The 24,822-nt window shown below is 41.2% G+C and overlaps 1 long non-coding RNA gene across 7 annotated transcripts; it reads left to right on the top strand.

The window, feature by feature from the left end:
- Nucleotides 1–4,619: 4,619 nt before the first annotated feature.
- LOC148657075 (uncharacterized) lies at nt 4,620–23,106 on the top strand. Of its 7 annotated transcripts, XR_015940859.1 has the most exons (6): nt 4,620–4,967; nt 6,479–6,613; nt 7,096–7,160; nt 11,526–12,120; nt 12,291–12,453; nt 13,918–23,106. It is a non-coding gene; the product is annotated as an uncharacterized LOC148657075 (long non-coding RNA). The 7 variants fall into 7 exon arrangements; XR_015940863.1 differs by lacking the exons at nt 6,479–6,613; nt 7,096–7,160 and having other exon boundaries at nt 4,813–4,967; nt 13,918–17,870; nt 17,960–23,106; XR_015940860.1 differs by lacking the exon at nt 6,479–6,613 and having other exon boundaries at nt 4,813–4,967.
- The last annotated feature ends 1,716 nt before the right edge of the window (nt 23,107–24,822 follow it).

Here is a 24,822-nt window from a genome sequence, read left to right as displayed (position 1 = left end):
TTGGCTTTACAAAGTTGATGGGGGAGGGGGGGTGTCAATAAGCATGACTTCAGTCTTGTCACAGTTAAGGTGAAGAAAATTTAGTTATCCAAGTTTTTATTTCAGAGATGCAATTAGAATAGAGACAGCCACATCAGTGTCAGGTTTGTTATGGATGTATATTTGAGTATCATCAGTGTAGAAATGATAGCTGAGGCTATGTGATCTTAAAAGCTGACCAAGTGGAAAATGGTGAAGAGCAAGGGGCCCAGTATTGAGCCCTGAGGAACACCAGACTTAACCAGACCGATTTCAGACCTATACCCATTAAGAGAGACAAAGTGACAGCGATCTGTGAGGAAACATTTGAACCATTTGAGAGCAGTGTCAGAAACTCCAAACAGTCTCAAGACGAGAAAGTAAGATGTCATGGTCAACAGTGTCAAAAGCAGCACCGAGATCAGAAGGATGAGTATAGAGAGAGAACCAGAATCGGAAGCTATTAGATCGTTAGTGACTTTGACCAGTGCAGTTTCTGTGCTGTGAAGTTGACGGAAGCCAGATTGGAGGGGTTCGAAAAGGTTATTTGTCATGAGGTGGTTATGTTACTGAAATGTGACGGCACATTCTAGGATTTTTTGCAAGAAAGGGTAAGTTGGGATATTTATGTCTCCCCGTATCAGAAACGTACACGTATTGTTATTCTATGCCTTGTTGCAGAGCTCGCGGCACCTCACTGTGACCTTGGGGGCCTCTCAGGGTGCAGGCCACAGGGCGGTTGCCCGGTTTGCTGTATCTTAGGTGGCACTGCTGCAGCCTGTCCGCCCAGTCCTGCAGCGCACACCTCTGACTTCTTAGAACGTGTTTTCTCTGAACAGGTCCTTTTAATAAAACCCTTTCCCTGATACGTGCAGAATATTCCAAAATTTAAACCCGCCTGCAAATTACAAAACACTTAAATTAGAGATCCTGCATAGGGTGTGTTTTGAGGCTATTACCAGTCTAATGATTTCAGAATGTTACTCCTCTAAAGAGAAAGTAGGGACCCTCATCACAACCTTGGTTATTAGTTGTGGAGAACCGCTCCTCTTAAGAAAGTGTTTAGGCGGCAGCCATTTCACTCTGAAATTGACAACTAGCAACCCTCTGAAGGTCAGCAAGTGTGAGCCTCGGTTAGTACCTGGATTGGAGACCTCCTGGGAAAGCTAAGGTTGCTGCTGGAAGAGGAGTTAATGGGACCAGAAGGGGGCGCCCCCCCTCCTGTGGTCTGTGTGGGTCCTAATGCCCCGGTGTAATGACTACTGTAAAAAAAAAAAAAAAGGTGTTGTCCCTCCAATGCATCATAAAACCAAGGTCCTGACTCTCTGTGGTCATTAAAAATCCCAGGACATTGCTCAAAAAGAGTAGGCGTGTTACCCGGCGTCCTGTCCAAATTCCCCCCTGGCCTTTACCAATCATGGCCTCTTAATAATCCCCATCTATGAACTGGCTTCATCACTCTGCTCTCCTCCCCACTGAGAGCTGATGTGTGGCGCAGTTTGACTGCCATCACATCATCCAGGTAGGGGATACACATTACTTGTAAAGTGTCAATGTGAACCACTACAGTAATGAATTGTTTATTTAAAAGGATTTTGCAACTGATGCATAATTTTAATGTTTAACTTGCTATGCAATCAAGTATTTTGAACAATCCATTTTCTGCAGCAAATACCAAATCTATGAATTTTTGAAAGAATTACCTAAATCTATAGTAAAGTGAATGAATGGTTTACTAAACTATAGAAGATGTGTTGTTGTTGGAGATGATAAAACAATAGCAATTTTAAAATCTTAAATCAAAGTGATACTAATAGTATACAATATATGTAAGGCTGGAGAAACCCTCTTCAATAGAAAGTGGTTTTGAAGTACAATGGCATAAAAACCTTACTTTAACCACTAACATATGTACTGTATATTATTATAGTGCCAGCAAGTGGAACTTACAACTTCCATAGTGTTGGCTGTGGTGTAACCCTTTGTAGATGAGACAAATTATTATGAGGCTGATGAAAGCCTTTCTGGATTCTTTCCTAAAATTATGAATCAAAAGAGTGACGAGTAAAAAAAGTTACATTTTTTAATTCACTGAGAAATCACTCACTTCTTAAATCACGTCGTGGCCAACGCTGAAGTTATCACCACCTCTTCAGTGCTCACTAGAACATTTTTTATTTCTCTTCAAGTACTATATCTTGACAACATAGGATACCTTGTTTAGCACTTGCTTTCTTTCTTATATATGCCATATTTTGAAAGTAGGTTAAGCTGCCTGTTTGCGTAGCTATCACAGTACTTAATTTGAAGTGGGTTGTAGCTATAGCTATCAATGTTTTCCCAGTAGGCTTTCCTACTTGTGCTGAGAATGTAGGTTCTGAGAGCACACAACTGCTACACAGGCCACTATGGAGAAAGAGTCCATTTTAAATAGCCAAAGCAAACTAGTCAAAACCGCATGATGTCTTTGGGAGGTGGGAAGAAAACGAAGCTCACCTCAGAATCCCATGCAAACGCAGGAAAAACATGCAAACTCCACACATGTATGTGCTTGAGCCCAATGTCTCCGCAACATTTAATTCCCTGTATGTTCTTATTACTTTAATATCTCTGTTATCCATCTGAAAAAGAATGTTGTGGTCAGAATAAAAACCTCTTCCTGCAACAGCGGCAGAGAGTCGAGTTGAGGCTTACTGTAATTCTTGGGAACGATTCGTCCTTTTGAAACAAAGAGAGCAGCTCCGTCAATTCAGAAACAAACAGTATCTTTAGTGTGCCTGTGCCATACGTTGATTTGTCAGAGAACAAGCTCACTTAACCCAGCTCTACAGAAAATGTCTACAAAAATTATTTCCTTGCTTTTAGTTATTTTCAAGTCCTCTCACTGTGCACCATCTCTCTCGTCAGGCATTAGAGTGAAGGAGGACAAGCTGTAGCACCGTAAACATCCGGCCAAATTTCTGAAATAGGAGTGAGGGATCTCTGTGTAAAAAGCTTCATTTCAAATGTGCAAATATGAAAGGAATAATAAAAACATGCTCAGTCTAGATAAAATGAACAAGGACAGAGGGACTCCATCCTACCAAACTCACAGGCCAAAGCTCAAGGAAAAGACTCATTCTACAAAATTAATCAAACACGCCGCAAACGTATATCTGTGTTGTAACAACACAGGATCCCTTTAATGCAACCTTTAATGTTCTGCCCGTAATTTATTTGCTGTGCAAGTGAGGCATGCCGTTTTAACTCAATCCTACGACAATTTCCATTTCAATTTTTTGATATTATACTGTAAAAAAAGGTTTAAAAGGGACCACTAAAATTCATGTTAGTGCGTTGTGCATGTAACGATTTAAAAATGTCAAATATTCAGTAGGTTCGATTTAATGTGTATCAGGTTTATTTAATGTTTTCTATATAACCGACAACATATCCATCGTCTGCTCGATTCCAAGACCAATTTCATTGTATAGGTTTTTGACCAGTTCTTGCTGAAGCGTTCCAGTTAGCCCTCTGCACTAGACTCCCTGCTTTAGGAAATTCCCGGAAAGGACTTGGATTCCAGGTAATAATTTTGTTGAGCTAGACTGGCTACCTCCTGTTGTTATACTGATAGTGCTCCAGCTACTTCACTTATGCTGCAAAATGCACTCTCGTTCTGAAAGACTACAAAACTGCCCCTTCATTCACCGACTTGGTCTTACCTTATTTTTTTATATTGGTCTGAAAATAATATTATATATTTCATATATAGTTAAATATCTTCATATATAATATACTGTATGAAGAAGATTCATTGCTGGATAGCTGTTTTCTTGGTTTTGTCTATACCAAGAGACTGCTGTGCTTGAATCTTGAGCTTCCTTGACTTTCCCCAAGTAGTAAGCTCAAGGTCAACTCTTAGGAGGAAAACCCCTAAATCGAAGCACAGCACTGTTCTACAAATGCCCCCATGTTCGGTCTTCCGTTGTTGTAGCGTCTGACTCCACCAAGTTTTAAAAAATGAAAGAAAAATCTGCCTTTTTTTACATCGGGCTAATGTAACGGAGTCAAATCACACGAACGTGTTTTTACTGGAACAAAATTGGCTTTATTCGTTTAAGAAACTGGCTAGTGCACAAGTCCTGCGGAAGGATTAGTTCGGATAATACCCAACACCCCCCATCGTCCTCGTACTGGACGTTCTGTCTCGAGTTCAGCCGTGGGCTGGATACTTTCCCTGAACTCCTGCATTTCTCAATTGTGAATTACAGCTAGATCGAATACAGTCCATTTACTTCGCACCTGTGCTTGCTCAAATCTGCAGGCACCATTGTGAAGTTCTGGGGAATGTGGCACAACCCTTAGGAGGTAATAACTGTTTCTCCATGGAGACCAAAATAATTACTGTTTGACATGCGCCGTATTTTTAAATTGCAAGCGGAGTCTGAGATCACAAAACAAAATTAAATCTGATCTTTCTCAGTGGAAAAGGTGCTGATCAGAGAATTACAGTGTACACTTTCCCCATAAAGATTATATACCCCAAGTCTGCCCTGTAAGTACTATACACAGGGTTCTGTGGACATATTATTGCAGATCAAGTCTGCGTCTCTTCTATTAAAGATGCATCATTGTGCCGTACTTTGTGATACAGTTTTATGATGTGGTTTTTGTGGAGTGAAGGTTACTGTTTGTTTTTTGAGCGAAAATTAGTTTTTATAGGCTGACCTTGAAATGCAAATAAACCACACATTTACAGCAGTGCATTTACTGGTGTGCGGGCTATAGAACGACCTTGACTTCACGTTGTCGATTGTGGCTCCAATAAAGTTTTTTATGAAGAAATACTGAACACACAAGGAAGTTACGTTTTTGTGCAGTAACAATTCTATTCGTGCTCAAGGCAACAGTACAACCGGCCTCCTAAATGATGCATGGACAGAATATTTACAATTTCTCGTACAAAGGTAAATTTGTTTAAAGAGATGTTTTTGTTTCTCTCTCCTGTAAATAGGTGAAAAATAGGAGTGATCACTGTACGCTCGTTAGACCTTGCCTGCAGTCACTTCAAACATGTGATCATTGAATACCAAAGAACAAAAAGGCTATTGCCACACAAAACTGTAACAAAATATTCCGGTAAATCACAACCATATTCTGCTAACGCTGACAACTAGTGCATTCGTGTTTCGAGATTTTCAAGGCCAGTTTTTTTTTTTGCTTGTAACAAGAAATACATGAGTCACAGGTCTGTGAACAGAAATGTAGAAAGCTGTGGAAGACGGAAGGTGAACATTGAAACGATTCTCAATGTGTTTTGAAAGAATAGTTTTGTTGCTTTTTCGGGATTTATGAGTTCGCTAATGTTCTGTGTCATGTCATCAGACTGCGAGATACGAATACGGGCAGGGTAATGTGTGGGGGACCGGATCTTTGTAAATAAATACGTAGGTAATCGATAAACGAGTCAAATAGCAGAAGAGAGAGGGAAAGACTTGAAGCGTGGGTTAGCCGAGTGCGGCGCATACCCGAGAAATGAACGCACAGGGACTGTGAATTGTGTTCTTGAAAATAGGTTGTCGTTGAGCTAGTAGTAACTGTGTTCAGATTCCCATTAGAACCCCCAAATCCAATATGTAGTATTAAAACTCTCTATTTTATATGAATATCTGCGTTACTATTTTAAGTGTACCATCGTGTACAACTGTAAACCATTGCAGATCATTTCTCAAGACACTTCACATGCAAAAACCTAACACGAAGATCCGCTCAAATTGCAGGACATTAGCATTTCGGTGAGATCTGTGGGAACTTCTTACAGAAAAGCAATGAAAGTACAATAAGAGAGCAGGATTATAGAGGCTTAAATGTTCTGCGAGTGAGGCTGTAGACAGATGAAGGTCAGGAATATTAGAAACTGGAGTGTCAGGACTGTAAAAACAACCAACAAAGAAAAACAGGTGTTATTTAAGTTGTAATGAGCAACTAAATGCTAAAAATGCTATACTTTGTAAGACGGTGTCAGTATATGTAAAGTGTTTTAATTTGTTTTCACTGGTAAAGTTCAGTTTGCAGGAGTAATGATGCATAGCCCCGCTTAGTGCAGTTTGTGTTGTTGCGGTTATTTAGTATTCTGTCAATACTGCGTTAAATGGCAAATCGTGTGATGAGTTCATTTATCTTTTTCACATGAAACTACCAGCAGCAAATATAATTTTGAAGCTCTTAGCTATTAACGTATAGTTACAAATGTGCATGTTTTTAGGGAAAATCACAAAAGCGCTAATTTAAAGGAAAAGGCAAAAATGAAGAAAACATATATATCCTGTCTTCAGTAATTTTCTGACGTGAAACGTAAGTAAGATAAACCAGAGTCAACAGTGAATCGAGTGTTGCATCTTACAAGCTGTAATGCAGCCCAACCTTTAAAAAGATTGACTTACTGTAACTTCACGTTTTGTTTTGTTTTTTACACAAGGATTGTAGAATGGAAAAGACCACGTTGAATGGAAATGAAAGAAGAAACGAGACAGACAGTACTGTACTATTCATGGACAGACAAAAAGAGGAAAAGACTAATAATTAATCAGCAGATATAAAATGAAAAGCAAAAGTAAGCAATACAGCGTAGGGTACAGGGTTCTAGTAAAAGCAGTACTAACAGAAAGTGATTAATAAACTTTACACAACAGAAAACATGACATGAAAAAAAGTTCTAAATATAGGTTCTTATAGCTTGGAATGATATGAAACAGAGAAAATGAATTCTATGAGCACTTTGATGATTTTTCTTAGTAACATGGACTTGAGAAAAGAGAACTGAAAGATCAGAACTATTATAACTGTAACCTGTTAGATGGAGCAGGCACTAAATGGTATTTTTCAGTTCTGCTCTGCGATATATCCCTAGTTTTTAAAATACAAAACTTCTCTAGTCAGTGTTCACTTTCTCTCTAATGAGTTCAGAGAGCCTATGTGCCAGTTTTAAAGAGATTGTGGCACAATATTTCCTGGCGTTTCGATGCCTACTAGTCAGTGATACTCAAACCTGGATTAAGAAAATTCATTAAAATATTTCTTCTGCCCCTTTGGTAGTTCCACCCATCCATTTCATGCAGTTGGGAGAGCCAAAGTCTATCCCAGCAAGCAACAGGCACAAGGTAAGATACACACTGGACAGCTCACCTGTCCATCACAGGGCACACCTCATCACAGCAGGGCAATTGTTTCCAGATCTACAGTAGTTTTTTGAGCTGTGGGAGGAAACCCATGTGAACACAGGTGGAACATATAAACTCAATATCAAACTCATTATCAACAGCACCCCAGGTCTGGAATTGACCCGAGGGCCCCAGTACTGCAAGATAGCAATGCTAAACACTGTACCACCATGCCACCCTTAAGGTTTCTCAGTTTCTAAGAAATTAAAACTAAACTCTCACCTTATTGTTGACATATTCTCTTCTCTGAGCACTAATAACCTAAACAATACCTTAAAGGTACCCCACAATCCCAGATATACCTTGTATTTTAGATAAAATGCCCCTTAAAAGGGTCTTCTGTAAATACTGTGCTCCCAGCTCATATAAGAGTAAAGAAAGATGCATTGGCTTTTCATTTTTTCTTCAGGAAAAGAAAACTTAATGAGGCTCCCTTTTGCCAAAGTACCGGAGAGCTTCAGCTGTGTTGCTATGGCAGCAAGGCCTTGTGCAAAGTGCATGTCAATAAAAACAGAAATGAAAAGTAGATTGATTTTTATTAGATTGAGTCAAGTTGAGAGATAACATTTTTTTGTTTGTTTCATTTTTTGAACTCAGCTCTGTTACAACATAGTACCAGCCAGCTAACTGCATGTTCCCAGAAAATGCTGATTGGAAAAAATCTTTCTCTTCCGAATTCTAACATACAGCACGTGGAGGCAAAAGAGGACCAGTAGGTCCTTTACAGAAGGTGTGGCACCTAGCATTTTCCCAGCCTGGAATGGTCAATTTTATTCAGTGAAGGAATAATAACTTTCTTTGAAATTCAAAGCATTTAGAGACTCCAGATTGCTGAGGTTAATAAGTATAAATCAGATCTGTATAGACCTTTTCAAAACCATTTCATGGTTTCCACATCTGATATTGATCAGGCACTGCCTTGCTTAGCTCCGAGATGTGATAAAAATAGATCACAAGATGGCAAAACTGCTGTCAGTTAATTTGATCTTAACCAGCCTTTTGGTTGTCTAAATCATCTTAAGGCGTCTGTGGCACAATATTTCCTGGTTTTTAGATGCCTACTTGTCAGTGCTAGTCAACTGTGGATTAACAATACCCAATATAATATTTCATTGTCCATACTCACTCCTGTAAATCACTTTATATTACAGATTTAGTAAAAAAATATGAAATACAATCATTACTCCATGCCTTTAAAGACAGTAGGGGCTGCCAGTTCATCCTGATACCAGTGCTCATAATGGAAGGCAGTCAATTCTTAATGCTCGCGTTTGATTTAGCTGTATTCTAAACTGGAGAATTTCATTTTAATGGAATGTGTCGATAGCAATGTTAATTGGCAGTTGAGCATACTGTATCTCCTGTAACCAGGTCCTATAGCTGAAGGGAAAGGTTCTGGTATTATGTGTATTGATTTGTATAAATCAAGTATTTTCTAGTCTAGTCCAGAGATTCTATGAGATATACATGCAGTACACGACAATGACAATGTCAAAAGTGGCAGCAATTACATAATATTTAAAAACTGATAATGAAATCTCTGAACCGCGGTCATAACATCTCTTTCAGTCATTGCCAGTTACATTAAGTGACCAGTGAATGAGAATAAATTTGAAAATTTATATACTCCGGTAGCTGTTCATTACATATGAAGTCTGAATGTCTCCGCAGTGCATTCTAGCTTGATTACTGCAATTGATTTCCATGGGTTCCATCAGTGAATATTATCATTGACAGTGTTAAACCTTTCTGAAAAGGCAAGGTGATGTCTCACGAGTGCAACTCTCCATTCTGTTTGATTATCTCTCATTTTCTTGCCTTTTAGGGGCCATTGAAGTGCCCATGTATCCCACAGCATGTGTTATAGTTCACTTCTTAAGCCAGCGCTTTCAATTATAAATGGAAGGCTCACGAGCAGTTATATAAAATTGAACAAATCTGTCAGATTTCTTATTCATTAAGGCATGGTGATTCATAAGGCAAGAACCCGATCTTAGATGGTGCCGTCTGATCCATCTCTCTTTGAATGACTGCAGTCCATTTTTTTCGCAGACTGTCCCAGGAAATCAATGTATTTCACTGGTCTATACTGGATTATTCGTTTTCTCAGGAGAAGATGTCCAAATAATCTGTGTTTTCTTCTCATTTGCTTTTGTAATTAAACTACCACAATCAGTGCAACTGATGGAAGTAGGCTATTGTTTTATCTTAAGTAAAGACACACAGGCAACACTCAGCACCAGGTAGGGTTTTACAAAGGGAATAATAGTAGTTTCTTTCACGGATATAGTGCTTTTCATTCCAAAGGACCCCGAGGTGCTTTTTGCTCTGCTGGGGACTCAATTCATCCACCACTGGAGTGCCGCCCCTACCTGGGTGGTACGTGGCAGCTGTTGTGAGTCAGCAACCCTACTACACCACAGATCAGACAGAGCGAAGCTGCTTTTCATTGAATTAAAGGGGGAAATGTAGAGAGGCCATATTGTTCACATCCAGAGTGAAATTAGACAGGTCACCTCATAACACCCCCAAGTCTACTGAAGAAGCAGCTCACTGCCATTGGATCTTTAATGACCAACTGGTCAGGACCTCACCTCCTACAGCAAAGATGTTCTGATTGAGAAGGAAGAGTGCCACCTGCTGGTCAGCCAATGATATTAATTATTGGGTATCAGTGCCCTTATTGTGGTGCTCAAGGTTGTACAGGTTGGTTATTGCACGAGCTTATTCCTCGGCATTCTGTGTTTTACGGATTAATGAAGGGAGTAGATAAGGTTGCAATTCATGGAATGTCGGGCAAAGTTCACTGAAAGAACATCCCTGGGTTCACACACCAGTCAGTACCATCAGTATAACCCGATCTGCCAGTTAGGATGACATATTCCCTGTGATGAGGGCGTAGATATTTATCAGCACAAGGTACTTCCTTTAAACCTTAAGTTTACCTTAGTCTTTGAAGACACCATTGCCTCACAGAACACTGTACTGTATATCCAGAAAAAATGAAGTTTACTTAAGTAAAAGAACATATCCAATAATGCTTTAGAAATACTTCATTATTTTCTTTGCTCAGGTATATTATTGTGGTGGCAGTGTGCTTTTAATTCAAATGGGTTTGAATTGATCAAATTAAAACATTCAATAAAACAAAGCTAGAAATAGCCTAAGTACCCAACTATCGTGGTATTTTCAAGATACATTATGTTCTGTGCACAGCGTGTGTTGCACTCTGTTCAGAACTGCAGAAATTTTAAAGCCAGTTGTTGTGTACAATCCTAGCCATGGTCTAAACCTCACCATATATCACCACTACAACAAGGCCTGGCCAGCCCACCTGGTTAAACAGGGGGTATGGGCTGGAAGCCACATTATTATTCATTTTCTATTAATAATACTATTAATATTCTATTAATATAACTTAATGAATATTTTAAGCCTCATAATACTTTGATTAATTTGAATCCTGCACAACTCACATTTTCATTTTTTTCTGTTAACATCCAAAAAGAAGCAAGATCTGCTTCTGCTACAGAGATGTCCCTAATAATTCTATGAAAAATGTGGCGATCTGTGCTGCTGAGGTGCCTGTCTGTGCAGGTCATGACCAGCCTGTTGGACTATGGAGTGTCTGCATGTGGGGACCTGTTAAAGGACAGGGGCTTGATCACTGATGTTTAGACTGGGACCAAGTACTAAACGCCTACCCATATTCAGGACAGGGGCTGTTCCTGGTGGAGACTCTTTCTCATACTGATAGAATTGACCAAGTTGATTATCAACTCTGATTATTACCAGTAAAGGCCTATAACCACTGATCACCATTTGCAGAGACAGTAGTTTTCCAAATGGCATGAAAACAATCCTCTGTGATATATTAGCACAGCTTTTCCAAAATCAAAAGTACTGTATTACATATCTTTGTTCTTCTTTTTTGTGTAATGGCATTCATTACACCTTATGACCTAGATTTTTTATTGACCTAATAGTGTTTTTCTATTATCAGCTTCAGTAAATCTCAGGAATACAGATTCTAATTCAAAGGCATACCGTAATTGTGTTAAGCAGATTTCAGCAACACAAACAACAAGGATTTATTAACAGATTTTAAACATAACATATCCACTACATGTGCACACAAATAGTATGGATATTTCTGTAAGAATGAGACGTGATCCATTGCTTTCAGAACATTATTAATTCCACACGAATTCGGGACGTGGTGTTGGAACTCTAATACTGTCCTGCTCCTTGAAAACGAGTCTGTACTTCCCTGGATACGAATGAATGGGCTTCCTCTCCTTCCAGCCGCTACAGGGGAAGATTCGTGTGCACCTGTGTTTATCGTGGGTTAGGAGCTGGGAAATGAAGAGAGGAATCAGCCGACTGCAGTGACCGAGCTCCAGCAGCCCAGACAAGAGAGGGACTGTTCGCTGGGCCACCACATGCAGATTGAGCACCTGCCTCGGAGACCCCTGGACCGCATGCAAAACAGCAGCCCGCGGGGTATCTCTGTTGTGCGCCCCTCCCCTCTCAGGATACGAGCTACCGGGGCTGGGGGGTGGCACACAGGAACACGAATTGAGTGCGTCTTCATTCAGTACGCAGAAAGAAAGGGGCATTCTACCATCCAGGCTGTGAGAAAAATAAGGCTCTCTGGGGTTTTCTGCTTTGAGCTTTTCTATTTTAATACTGCACATTAGCTTATTGTGCATTTTTTTCACGTTCACAATAATAAATATACGATTTGCCAACCGCTTTAACATCTCGTATCCTTCATTAGCTGTTTGTTTTGTACCCAACCCGACCTCAGAGACCCTCTGCGGTCACGGGAAGGATGACCTTCAGCTCATGACGAGCCCCAGGCTCAAACCCGTGATCCTTAAGGTCAACCTGCCCTCAGGTGAGCACCTGGAGCAGTTACGTCACACGGGAGGTTCCTCCTCTTGTTTTACAACAACTGTAGCATTTTGTCAAGCTGTTCTGTCGCTGTTTTATAACGTGAAATTCATTTTTTTTTGTTTCATTTGCGTGCTTAGCTATTTTTGACGACGGCTTGTTTTTTTCTTCAAGCTCTCTTTTTCAGGGGGCTGGGTAATGCCACGCTCTCTCGGGAAGACGGTTGTGAGCAGGAAGCAGGTAGCGCATGGCAGCCAATATTCCCCCCTCTGCTCTGTGGAAGAACACAGCAGAGCGGAACAGAAACATGCAGGAAAACCATGTCAATCCCAGCTGCGTGAGTACCTGTTGTTAATGAAAAATTAACCCTGAACCAGGCAGCTGTGTGGGACTGTGGATAGGGTTGACACTGGAAGGATTTGGAATTGGATCCTAGGTGAGACACTGTGTGGAGAAGGATGCTTCTGCTGAGTTGTTCAAGTAAAATACTTAACTGTATAAATGGGTGCAAAAGTGAGCAATCCCTTATTATCTTGCAAACTACTCATTTCCTTTTTTTAATGTTGTAGTACATTTTTGGCATACTTTTTGCATCCAATGCAACATTTTAATTGATTTTCTCTGGACTGTTCTAATATTTAAAATATATATTTTCAGCTGCAGCTGAATATTCTTTATCTTTCATAAAGATCCTTTTCCCCCCGTTTCTGCAAGAAATTGTTTATACAGTATTTGTCTAGATTTGGATTGATTTGTATGAGGGATGAATTTGTTTCAGCCTTTAACACAGTGCTTTTGAAGTATAGCTGTCGACTCTGAACCCACGTGGTCCCGGTTCATCATTTATAAGCCTTGTCTGCTTTCCTGAAATGATAAAACCCAATTTTACACTCAACTTCAGAGATTTAAAGTATCCATCAATAGTTACCATATTATGGTCACTATTTCTCCCTGGTTGTGTCACATCTATTTCCTTAATTATATTCCTTTTGTTAGAAAAGTTTAAATCAATAAAAGCATCTTCCCTAGTGTGTACCTTAACTGGGTTAAGGAGCAATTATCGATCATTTCAGTCATATCTACAGTATTTCAGCTTCTGTATTCTTCATCACTATATTCCAATTTCTATGTTCAAAGTTGAAATAGCCCAGAAATATAGTGCCTTGCAAAAGTATTCACTCCCTTCCGGTGATGTCCCATCTTATCGAATCACAAACAATGCATACGCATTTTTAAAGGAGATATTTTTAATCAAAACCCCAGTACTTCAACAGAACAAATCCGTGGGTTAACAAAGTTAAATGTCAGCAAGATCCTAAACTAAAATATGGGATTGAATGAGAATTTACCCCCCTGAGGCAGATGAAAGACCTTTTGGCAGCAAATACAGCTTCAAGTCTTTTGAATATGAACTAAGTCTCTACTAAATTTGTTCACTGGGGTGGTGCAATTTCCTCGCATTCGCTTTGCAGCTTTGCTCAACCTCTGTCAAGCTGGTAGGGGAATCACTGGTGGACAAGGCTTTTAAAGTCTTGCCACAGAACAACAACAGTCATTGCATTTGGACGAGAGGGTTCTAATTGCTGTTGGCTTCTGTCCACAAAACCTTCTACCACTTGAATGCTTTGTTGCAAACGTCTTTTTGAGATGGGCTGGCCATGAAGGGAAGCTTAGAGGAGACCCGGATGTTGTAGACCCCCGCTCATCATTTTCTCCCGTTTCAGCCATTGAGCTCTATAACTCTCGCCAAGATGCCACTGGCCTCACAGCAACAAGCCTAGCCAGTTTCCTCTTTGCCCAGCTGTTCAGTTTGGAGGGACAGCCTGTCTGGGTGGTTCAATACACCTTCCACCTTCGTCTTCTTAGTGATTGACTTCAGCATGCTCAAAGAGGTATTTTTTTTTATTTTTTTCATTTTTATACCCTTCTCCGAATCACTACCTTTCTACAACTTGGCCCCTGCTTTGCTTTGAAAGCTCCCTGATCAGCATGGTCAAATCTTTGCTTTAAATTCACTGTGGGACCTTATGGAGACAGGGGTATTTATTCTGAAATCATGTGAACCACAATTATTGCACACAGACAGAGGCTGTTCAACTAATTGTGTGACTTGTCAAAGTAATTCTGTGCTCCCGGAGTAATTTAGGGTTGCCATAGCAAAGTGGGTGATGTTTTTTTTCTTTGCAGTTTATGCTGACATTTACCTTCTTTCACCCAAAAAAGTAGTTCAGTAAGAGCATTTAAGTTTCGGAAAAAAAAACATTCACTTTAAAAACTGTATTTTTTATCAGCGGATGAATACTTTAGCAAGGCCACATGAAACTGCCCTTGTTACATTCTACATTCCTTCCTGATCTTATCAAATTCTAAGCACCCACTTCCGCAGGTGTCTATAGAGGTGGTCTATAGAGCATTCACCTTTTAGTAGCGCTTGGAAATTTAAACTCACAGAAGCTTAGTAAGGCTGGGATTTTTCAATACTGGAAGGAGAGGCCTCAAAGAAAGTCCTGTTTGCTGTTCTAAGTGGTGCCGTTGCACCAGTAGTGTAGCTCGCCCCTTTGGGTCAGAATTTCCAAACCAATGTCGCAGTATGGGGCCCGGAGACACTGGTGTAGCAGGGGCTGGTTCTTCAGATGGAATGTTAAAACGGAGGTCCTGTCCGCTTAGTCATTACAGATCCCATGGCTCTTTTCGAAAGAGCAGTGGTGTCCCAGTGCCCTGTCTACATTGCATTCTGGGGTTGAACAATCCGGCCTACCTCAATTTCCTCTGGGATTCAATTGGCGAGGCAAATTCTCACTTCTCTCTTCTCTGCCTGCTCTGCTGTGTCGTGGGACAGCTGGCATATAATGACTGTCATGTCTCGCCCAAGTGGGAGGGGGGCTGTCCTTCAGTAGCAGATGAATTGGGTCTCCTCATATAGAAAGCGCTTTGCAATCCTTTGGGATGAGAGGATTATTTTTCTCTTACTCACAACGGTAATCACTGAATGCTTTCACCGGGGAAAGGTGTTGATTACGGCTTTTGATGAAATGGAAGTTCAAATCGTCAGGTAGCCACTGTGAAAGGCCGCATGCACATCACCCGCAGAGCAGTGAGTTAGTCAGCCTGCTCTGCTGTGTTGACATTCATCCGCTGGCCTCCAGCTTCATCTCAGAGCGCTACAATGACTGCCCTTCCTTCCCACGTGACATTGGGAATTTGGCTCCAGCTGTGTTGTGCCACCTTGTCTTTGTCCCTGTTTCTGCTGTGTTCCAGCAGCGCGTCTCTAATCCACGGTTCCCCTGCCATGACGGTTTTCTTACTTCTTTCATCCCTAAAGCCTCTACCCTGCGGAAACAGCCATCTCCACTTGTTAACCTGCAACAGTCACCATCTGCCCAGAGCCTTCCTGACACTTGCAGCCCTGAACACCAGATACCTAGAAAGCAGTGCAAACTTAACATGGCAGCTCCGTCTCCTCTGCTTCTAAATAATACTGCGACCGTTTCTCTGGGGGTTCGACGTTTTTAAATTAGGACGGCTAGCTGAAGGCCTAAAAAATCTGTAGATAAAAGAGATTTTATCTACGGCTTTTAATTTTATCGTTCCATCCATTTTCACTCCACGTTTTCTGAAGACGGTCACAGGCTTTTGATTTGAGCTTTTAGTTAAGCATTTTATCCAGAAAAAATAGAGAAATGTGTGAATCCTACAGAAATCGTTAGCAGTTTCAAATTCCTTCAATTCTTGATTTCAGAAAACTAGGAATAGATATTTCAGCTGCTTGTAGGCTTTTCAGAGTTTGTAAATTAAAATCCTCTGATTTGCCTTGGTTGTTTTCAAGTTTGTACTTTCTTATTCTGCGAAATAGTGTTGGTGAGATGTTAGAATAAAATCTTAGGCTGAATTTAAATCTAATGACGCATGAAAACAACATAATACCTGTGATTTCAATGTGGTATTTATATCTTGTTCTGTTTTTATGAGCTATGAAACAGTTAATTTAATGTGGTTAAGCCATCTTCTCAGACACTGTCAAACTGTTTCATACCTGACCTGTAAATCATTACACAGATGGAGAAAGGAGATCAACGTGCTCTTATACGGGTTGTGCGGATTTCTGTGCTGTGCAATTGTGATATAGCTTCCCCCCTGGTTCTCAAGTCTCTAAACAACAAATGTAATGTCAAGCTTAACAAGTCGGGCTGGGAAGTGTGACGGAGCCCAGGAGTCACCACTGAGCAGTCAGAGCAGAGAAGAGTTGCTTTTCATCCTGCAGTGAGCAGGTGAAAAAGTGTTGGCACGGCCAGTGGCAGAAATTCATGGGTTTTGCGTGCTCCAGGGGATAGATCTCACCATGCGTGTAGGAGCTGTAGAGTAAAAGCAAATAAAAAACGCAATGCTGGCCCTTTAAGAGTGAGGGGACAAAAGAGCACCAAGGCATTTACTGTAGCACAAAATTCAAACACAGTCCACAGGATATGTTAAAGATAAACCACAACAGAAATACCATCCAAAGCTTTTCAATCTGCTGTGAAGCAAAGCTGCACCACAAGTGGACAGATGAGTGATGATATGTCTGTTCTCCGATGTCCAATCGGTCAGTTGGGTAGCTCAATGGGGCAACAACTTAACCACAAAATGACACTTGGTGGCATAGCAGGAATAACCGTTATACTGTATATATAACGAACAGGGGCTAATTACATTAACTGATACAAAATGATCTGCATACCAACATGGCCATCTTTGTCTCGGAGATGTTGGCAGGAATCACTAGACATCCGGGCTGTGCACAAAGAGGCAGGAGAAACATCTGCTCCGTGTGGGGAAGCACTAATCTAATGCACAGCGGAGGAGAGGAGTTGAGAGAAAAAAAAAAGATGAAAGCCTTTTTGTCTTTCCTAGCTCAGAAAGAAAGATGCTCTGTGAGCGTGAGAAGCTCTTGCAGTATGTTCTTTTTATTTAGTTGCGTCGCACACAAGAAAATCTCACACGGGCTTCTGAAGCCCTGTTAAAGGCCAACGTTTCATGACAAAGGAAACAAGGATATAAAGAGCTCAGGGGTCACCAGATACTTCCCCCCTTTAGTAACTGTGCCCATTTGGCATACGACTGGGCTTCCATCACAGGTCAAGGTGTCCCAGATGACCCTGGGACAGCAAAAGACTGTGAAAGCTGAGGAACCACAGGATCAAGCGGCGCTCTGGGAATGCAGGGGCGTTTGCTCCTGCAGGCTGGCCATAGAATTTAAACTGAGGAGAGTGCCAAAACAACTGATATACATCTTGCAGGTTGGTGAATTTTCATCGTCACAGCCCAGTGAATATTCTAACTTCTAGAAACAGAAATGCTTTTACATCCCCAAAGATTCCCAGCACAGCACTGTGTACCCCTCCCCCAAAATACACACACTGTTTCTGGCCACACAGATAGTGGCCATCATAAACGCAGTCCAGCGTTCGTGGCACAGCGAGGCTTTGAGAAACTGTGTGTGTGGCTGGGAGATAACTTCTTGGTGGAAATCATAGACACCGTCTCTATCTAGGGGCAGAGCTCTTGACATCTGGTTTCTATATCCGTGTTAAAATAAGAAGTTCCTGAACTGAATACTTTATTATCGTCTTCTTAATTCTCTTGTGTCTGTTAAGGTGATAAACACAGCGCTTCTGACTGATGGCTCTTTGGGAACGAGGTACAAGGTGAGTTTGTTCCCCGTGACCGAGTGGAGTTGCTCTGGTTTCCTCGCTTACTACGGAGATACTGTATGTTGTGAAGATTAATTGACGTCTCTAAATTGTCCTCCGTCTGTACTGAACTGAGATTTATTTACAATAGATGATTAAAAACGATTCCGTTAGTTTATAACAATCATTGTTAGTTTATAACAATGAGCTTTTTTATATATCCCCCTGCGTCAGATGTTTTTGTGAGTTTATTGGATTCCCTTAAGTATTTGTGAATCTTGGCGTAGATGTTTTAATTCTTTCTGTTTTTCTTTTTTGTTGATGCACCACCATTTTATCACATCATTTCAGTGTTACAAATTTAATTTGAGTGGGTTAAATTGTCTTATATCCTAACCCGGAATGTCTGGACTGAGAATTACCCGGTCTTGGTCTTCATTTTATCACCAGTTCAACAGTTTTGTTGTATAAGTACCTCGCCTGAAAAACGTTACAGTGAGCGACGCCACATATAAAAAAAAGAAATTAGGATTGGAAGACGAACAAGGAAGACGATTCTGACAATAAGGAACACTGTTCGATACAATTTGAGCAATATGTTGAGCAATATGTTGTTCTTGAACTTTGCTTAATTTGTTTCGTCAGATGGTTGTGTGATGATATTGGATCCGCAGCAGATGAATTCAACAAGTTTGACTTATGTCTTTAATTTCCTCAAACGCGAAAAATATTTAGATATTGTACATGTACTTCAGTGTTTATAACGAAGTAAATACTGCTTTGGGAGATCAAAGCAAGTGAGGAAATAAATGGGCTGAAATATTTTCTGTGTTTCATGATACGTTATCGTTATGTTTTCCTTATACGGTATACCCACAAGATTCTTCAATTATCGTCTGACTGCGTCGAGACTTGAAGTCTGCAGTCTTCTGGCGGTCTCCTCGGCTAGGGGCTTAAATTTCTAAGTTGACTGTAAGGATTTCAGATAAACCATCTGTATTTTACAGAAGTTTTCTTTTATAAGGTGATGTAATGTTATAGCTGCATATATGGCATTTAACGGAAAGAAGAAAACAGATATTGAAAAATTATCTCTGAAATACGGTCAATACACCACATTACATTAATTGTAGAGTAAAAGCTGTTCAAACCGTCGGAAGGTGTGGGAAATGTTCTTCATCGGGTCTTTCAAACAACACAATGCAGTTTTTGAAGCTGTTATGTTTTAGATGTCTACGATGCTCTATTACCCAATTTTTAAGAACGCCAATAATTTAAAAGAATATTATGCTTTCAGAATGCATGAATGTGTGATACACAATACTGTAAAGCTAGACCAACGATAAATGGGTTTATTTCCTAATGTAAAATTAACATTCACGGAATGTCTAAAATATATCATTATAATGTGAACAGTGCGTTGTGATTTTTATTTTTTTAAAGGGTAAAACTACAATTGCGATTTTTGGATAATTAATGTATAAATTAAGCGTTTTGCGCGTAAAGTATATGGCTGTTTTCAGAAAGTTGGTAAGACCGTAATGTGGTATTATAGGGGGTATCGCTAATTAGACAAGCGATGGTAAGCGCATTTTCGTTCTCTAGTGAACTCGTTAGTTTTTTAACCAGAGCTCTGTAGGACGAAAAAGGAGCGAGAAGGGGAATGGGCAGGACTCGTGTTTGAAACAATCCTGAGCTCATTTACAGCTTTCACATTGCTCAAGCTAGGTTCCAATATTTTAATGCATTTCCGCTTTGAACAAAGCTGGTTTCATTTAAATAAATCGTCGCAGAAAAGATTATTTTCCTATCCGAATCTTGCCAGCTATTGTACTAACACAGCACGCGCCACACTATCCCCGCCGACCCCCCAAGGTCATCCAGGGCGTTACTATGTTGATAAATCACACGATGCAACAATGTCTCTTAATCAGCATTAACAAGAGTCAACGAGCTGGTCCATTTGACTAACTGCGCAGAGACGGGCAAGAGCTCCAAAGACAGGAATCTCTGTGGTAGCCTGCAGTCCCACACTGCTTGAATTTTACTGTCCCTAGTCCCCATATCTCAAAGCATCTTCTTAGAAAAGATTGACAAAAATACTTATAATTTGTTCCCTGTGTCTGCTTTAGGCACCAGAGCTGAGAATCCTCCAGATTTCCTCTTCTCTCCAGACAGATCGTGAAGGAGAACCACCTCCTGCAGGTCTGAACCAGCTCTGTGGGCCACCTGCCAGCCAGCTGTGAATCCTTTACTGCCAAGGTCCTGCAGTGTCCTACACTGTTCTGTGCTCTGCCCTGGTACCCAGCTGTTTCTCTGTTTCTTCAAATATTCTGTAGCATGGATAGTGACAGCACAGTATAGTGACCCCAGTAAGTAGGATACGCTTAACTTTGTAAAAACCTAGCAATTTAAGGGTGATAGGACCCTTTCCTCCAGCAACAGGTTATTTGTTTTTCCTTCCAGAACCACCCGCCCACCCACAGGCCAGACAAGAGATTAGTATCACTAAATGCCCTTTTGATTCTTCTAACACCTACAGCATATGGCTATTCAAAAGACAGAACACAAGAGACAAAAGGTATCCCTAAGGGACACACGCACTCACAGAGAAACACATGATCCCCATGGATCCCAGTAACCCAAACACCAATGTCCCAAAGAAAAATGTCCAACGATGCCATTTCTCCAAAAACACAGCTCCAGTCCTTGACCTGGCATGCCTTCTTCTGCCAGAGTGAAGACGCTCGGCGTACAGGGATTACTAGGGTTTATGTCAACGCTCATGTACACCAACAGTGTCTGGGGCACTTTACAGGTTAAACACAAAAACAGAAAAGAGAGAAAAAGTAAAACTGAAATGAAACAGAATTAAAGAAACACGGCAATAAAAACTGTGGACAAAGGAGAAAAAGCACTTATAACACTAACTAATAGCCTGACTAAGCAGGCAAGTCTTTAGTTTTAATTCAAACAATGTAACAAATGTTGGCAAGGAGTGAGTTTTGGAGTTGTGGAGCAAGGCGCTGAAAGCTGACAGCCTGGCTCTTGTACCTAAGAAGGTACTTCTAAACGCTGTGTCTCAGCAGAGTGTAAAGCCCTCCTCAGTGCACAGGGAGAAATGAGAGATAATAAGTAGTGTGGGGATTGTGATGAAGGCAGTGTAATCATGAATGAATCATGAATGCAAGCAATGTTTCTCAAGTGAGAGTAATCTCTCAGTGGTCTAAGGCATCCTCTTCAGCCCCGGCCTACTTGAGCAACATGCCTCCCCTCCGCCCTGATTTCTCCAACTCCGGTATCAGGTTGGGGAGGAAGACAAAGCCTCAGCCTTCCTCTGCTGCTCTCTGTGGAGGCCCGCTCTGGTGTCCGTGTCCTCTCCTGGGTCTCCGCATATTCTGCTCTGGCTCTGACTGGGACTTACAGAAGCCTGTTCCTAGCCAGGGCGCGGGACTCGCTATGGGGTGGTGGAAGTGTCCCCATGATGCCCTGGGTGTGGGCAGAGCTAACGGCATGGGGCTCATTAACGAAGTGCCTGTTTTCAGGAAGCCGGATGTTGGGGAGCCCTGTCACTCTGCTGTTAAATTCCTGCCCCCCGCTGCCCCTGGTCTGGTCCGCGCTGGCTCAGTACCGCCACACACCTCCGTGGGCCGTCCCTTACTGTGGTCACAGAGTGGCGCCCGAGCACGCAGCGTGTCCTTCGATGCCAGCTGGTTGGCACCCACCCCACGATCTACTCTAGGAGGGTGCGCTGGAAGGGACTTTGTGCCTTGTACAGGGGGGACTAAAGTGGGAAATCCCTGTTCCCTGAGTTCCTGCTCCACAGTTTGAGAGCCGGGAAAGGGAAATGGCCTGGAAAACAGCATGTGGTAGGGCTTGGAGGGACTCTTTCAGTGCGCAAATCCGGCCCCATCATCCACTTGCACTGATTGATGATGGACAATCACCTGAGGGAGAAAGCTTTTATTTCATGTCAGTTTGATTTTGTTAGAATGTTTACTATTGTGAGATGTTTTCTTTGAAATAAAGTTTATTTTGATTAAAAAAAAATATTCTCTGGGAGGACCTTTGATCAACGGGAAGCTTAAAATAGCAAAGAAAGACAAACACATCAACCCTTATGAAGACACTAACGATTCAATGCAAACATAAAGTTAATAAAGTCCCCTGACACCTGATCCCCCACAGCCACTGTGTTCAGTCTGTGGTACCAGATATCCAAGTACTGCCATGCTTATGTCTAACCTAGTCTTTCTATTGAAAAGATCTAAACTTTGCATTTGTCCTGTATAATGTGATTTCAAAACTTTGTTGATTTGTAGGCCTGTATTTAGAGATTACATTATCTGATATTCGTCCTGGTATTTTCAATGACATTTTTGTAGTTGTACAGTAGCACGATGTTAAGTTGGATGTATGATCATCCAGAGTTGGCATAATAAGAAAAAGTACTTTGAAATCATTATCATGTGGAGGCCGAATGAATCATTATAGAATGAATGAATCATATACTTTTTTAACATTTTGCTAGTGAGTCATCAAAAAAGCACATCTGGTTCTGCAGTTCATGAAAATATGTGCCGTGTTTGTTTAGCGTAGAGCCTGCACTTGTGCCAGTGTTTCAGTAGCGTTCTAAACGATAATTGTCAGTAGGAACATGTTGGTGTCTGATTTACATAAATTAATACGTTTGCTACCATATGGAGTCTTGCAATCTTTTCCATCAATCACATTAACCTTTACATGTCTTTCTACAGCACAATTGTTCTAAAATGTATCACCAGAGACCAGTGAGGAGGGCGTTGGGGATTACTTAAAGTAGTTATCGTGTATCATATTTTTGTAGTCACGTAGGGGAGCATGCATCAAAGAGATTTCCATTACGTGATTTTACTTATCCGTAAACAGCACCGGTTAAAGAAAAGAGTCACAACTGCAAAAATCTAGCATTGCTGTGTTTGCATTTGACAAATATTCTTTTGCACACAGTCCGTCCCAGTAGTGAGTACAAAGTTTGAAGAAATCAGAACTGAAACATCATGATACACAGCAACGGACAAGTGCAGGAGAGATGAGGCAGTGAGGCTGAGATTTAAATTTGTGTGGCACTTTTCTGTTTTTCACTTGAAAGAAAAAAAACTTTCAACAGTGCCTTTTTCCCCCGTCTGTATCTCACAGTATAAGCACCATCGCAGTCTCATCTGCCACAGTGTGGGGTTTGAAGACTTTGCCCGCATCGAACGATCGATTATGTATTCAAATTGTAAAACGCTCAATTGCTCATAAAATGAGTGAAACTCAAAATAAAGTGACAAAACGAATTAGTAGCAGTTTGCTGTCCAGTTCATTGAAAATTAGACTATAATTGAACAATTGGATTTTACTTAAAGTAAAAATACACTGTTCACTTTTTTAATGCTCTTGGAGTATATCTATCCATTTTTGATAATAAATTTGTGCAATGCAAGGTCGCAATGAGCTTGAACCCAACCTTGCAGGCAACAGGACAGAGTACATTTTAAGAATACAGGGCTAATGAAATGAAGCGCTTACAGTATTTCTCTACACTTCTTTGCCTGATGCATAGAAATTATGAAGTGAAGCTGGGTTTCTGAAGTGATGTGCGTGTCAGTGCTGTAGCCAGGCCGAGCCCCTGCTCTGAAAGAGTCTGTTGGGGTTTACATAGGATTCCCTCCCATAATCCCCTGAGATACAAGGCTGTCTGTGGAAATGCGCTGCAGAGGCAGCTGGTGGATCTCACATTCACCTAATCTCCCCCCAATTTGTCACCATCTAGTCGGATTAATCTGCTTTTGCTCCTATTGTGAAGAGACGCTTTACAAGTTTTCCTCCCACGTACCGAGTTTTTCTCCGCTGTTCCCCGTTGCCTCTACCTGACATTTTAATACCACGACTACTCTGTTCTGGGAGTCTGCGAAGAGATAAATGCCTTCCAAATACAGCAGCTCTAATCCTTATAGATTACTCCATCTACAATCTATTCATGTGAGGATTACGGGTCCAATTCAATTAACTTTTTTAGGGGGAAACACATTAAAAATGACTTAATGCCAAAATAGATTATAAAAGCCTTCAGGAACTCTTGAGGCTAGTTGAGCCTGTCCATTGGCCAGAGGTAGCAGGTTTTATCAGAGTGGATAGTCTAAGGGTTCTCTGTCGGAGGAGGAAATGTTGGGCACAGCGCCCCCTTGAGGACAGCCTGATTATAGACACTCATTCCATGTGTTAAAAATTGCTGGTGTGATTGAAAGAAGCTGTACAAAGTAGTTCAAGTAGATAGCTGTATCAGTACACGCAGGCTGCAAAGGAACAAGTAATAAGTTTATTCCATGCTGAAAAGAGAAGGAAAAAAACACAATGTTTTGGCCGTGGAGCCTTCTTCAGGTGTGAGCTAGTTTGTCTTTGCTAGAAAGCAGCCATATCACCCTGCAACTCACAAGTGGCAACCCACTGAAGCTAAGCAGGTGTGAGCCTGGTCAGTACCTGGATGGGAGACCTCCTGAGAAAAACTAAGGTTGCTGCTGGAAGAGGTGTTAGTGGCAGGGGGCGCTCACCCTGCGGTCCATGTGGGTCCTAATGCCCCAGTATAGTGACGGGGACACTATACTGTAAACAGGCGCTGTCCTTCGGATGAGACGTAAAACCGAGGTCCTGACTCTCTGTGGTCATTAAAAATCCCAGGGCATTTCTAGAAAAGAGTAGGGGTGTAACCTTGGTGTCCTGGCCAAATTTCCCATTGGCCCTCACCAATCATGGCCTCCTAATAATCCCCATCTATGAATTGGCTTCATTACTCTGCTCTCCTCCTCACTGATAGCTGATGTGTGGTGAGCAGCCATAATTCTGGTGCATTATGGCTGCTGTTGCATCATCCAGGTGGGGCTGCACATTGGTGGTGGAGGGGAGTCCCCATTACCTGTAAAGCGCTTTGAGTGGAGTGTCCAGAAAAGCTCTATGTAAGTGTAAGCAATTAATTATTATCACACCTGAAGAAGCCGAAACGTTGTGTTTTCTTT

The sequence above is a fragment of the Lepisosteus platostomus genome, chromosome 8 (genome assembly GCF_059453375.1).
Source record: "Lepisosteus platostomus isolate fLepPlt1 chromosome 8, fLepPlt1.hap1, whole genome shotgun sequence".
Lineage (NCBI taxonomy): Eukaryota > Metazoa > Chordata > Actinopteri > Semionotiformes > Lepisosteidae > Lepisosteus > Lepisosteus platostomus.
The sequence above is the reverse complement of the archived record's forward strand: the minus strand, read 5'-3'. Positions and strand labels throughout refer to the sequence as shown.